Raw genomic sequence first — 1,534 nt, 5'->3', positions numbered from 1 at the left:
TAAGAGATAAACAGTAAACAAACAATAAAACTAGCTCAAAAAAAGGTAATTCTTTCTGAAAGCTGCTGAATGCCTGAAGTGATGAGATTTCAATCTAATTTTAGTTCTAGAAACGATCCTATTATCCCAGCTAGCTTTACACAAAAATTGGTTTCATTTTGTAAGAAAACACTATAACAAGACCTCGGTTTAGATACTCCACTTGGTCTTACCTAAATGGTAGGACAATTTCTCAGTGGCATTAGCTATCTACCTCATTACAAACTTCTTGGCACTATGTTTAGTCATGCAATGATTACAACACTGAAAAGGGACAATTAAGTCCCAACTGAGACGCAGAGGCAGAGCATTAGTGCTTGCTATCCTGAGCTTAAATTTCATCATCTGAAAACTCCCATTACATTAAATCTTTAATTTTGAATCCTTTTCAAATACAGAAATATGGAAGGGACGCATCTCAACTTCATTCCTAACAGATGAGCTGCTGGGATGAGGATGACATCAGTTAATTATATTTCTTGAAAAGTATCCTCAGATTAGAAATTATTTTTAAATCTTAATTTTGTTTAAATATAACACTGAAAATATGGAACAAAGATTAATTTGTGACGGCCAAGTTCAGACTAGAGCAGTCATTCAGAAATTAAAAAATTAGAAACCAAATCTTACCTGCCCACTACTTCGAGAAAGCAGGCAGGTATCAGGAGGTAGGCCCCAGAAGGGGGCAAATAAAAACAAACAAAACAACATGAAAAGAGGAGTTGAACTGTATGGCAACAGTGATAAGAAATAAGTCTGTGCCCTAACAGTTCTACTCCTCACAAGCACTAATAGTGCTAGAGAGTGACAGAAAGGAAATAGAGCGGTTTCAATGGCATTTGCCCCAGTTATCTTCAATTTGCAAGGCCTAACTGCAGACTTCGACTCCACATCAAACACCTAGAGCCTGATATTTCCCACATTTTCAAAAACAAAGAAACCATTTTGAAATTAAGTTCATATGTAGTTAAACTGCAAGTATGAGAAATTTATTTTTGTAACTACGAAAGCTGCGCCAATAAACTTTGCAGTTATTTGAGCATTTAACAAAGTAAACGAGGTGCTCTGCAACTGAGAAGACAAGACACTATTAGGGCAATGCCGGACTCACCTCTTGAAATTAGATTTTCTTCACAATTTTCCATTTTAAATGCTAAAGCATTAACATGCAAAAAAATTCTTAACACTGTTAGTCTGAAAGAAAGTCAAAATACCATGGCTAACCAGATTCATTATTAAAAATCAACAAGTGTTAGGTCTAGGATTTTGGATTGATTGATTATATTATATTCCCAACACCAAATGTTTATTTTGGAAAAGGGTTAATGAATGAGTAAAAAAGATGCAGTTGTTAAAAATGACCCAAAATCCCAAGAGAAATGATATAATATACACACATATATGTATATACAAATACATATACATATATATGAACAAGGACATTTGGGTTTAAAGTTAGTAGTCAAATTTTCCAAGGACGTATTTTTTTTTTTTT

At 33.9% G+C, this 1,534-nt stretch overlaps 1 protein-coding gene across 1 annotated transcript in view; it reads right to left on the bottom strand.

Moving 5' to 3' along the window:
* Positions 1 to 1,534, bottom strand: part of CSNK1A1 (casein kinase 1, alpha 1) — a 36,462-nt gene that overhangs the window by 677 nt on the left and 34,251 nt on the right. The window lies entirely within an intron of this gene.

This window comes from Propithecus coquereli, unplaced genomic scaffold (genome assembly GCF_000956105.1).
Source record: "Propithecus coquereli isolate 6110/MARCELLA unplaced genomic scaffold, Pcoq_1.0 Scaffold58, whole genome shotgun sequence".
Taxonomy (NCBI): domain Eukaryota; kingdom Metazoa; phylum Chordata; class Mammalia; order Primates; family Indriidae; genus Propithecus; species Propithecus coquereli.
The sequence above is the reverse complement of the archived record's forward strand: the minus strand, read 5'-3'. Positions and strand labels throughout refer to the sequence as shown.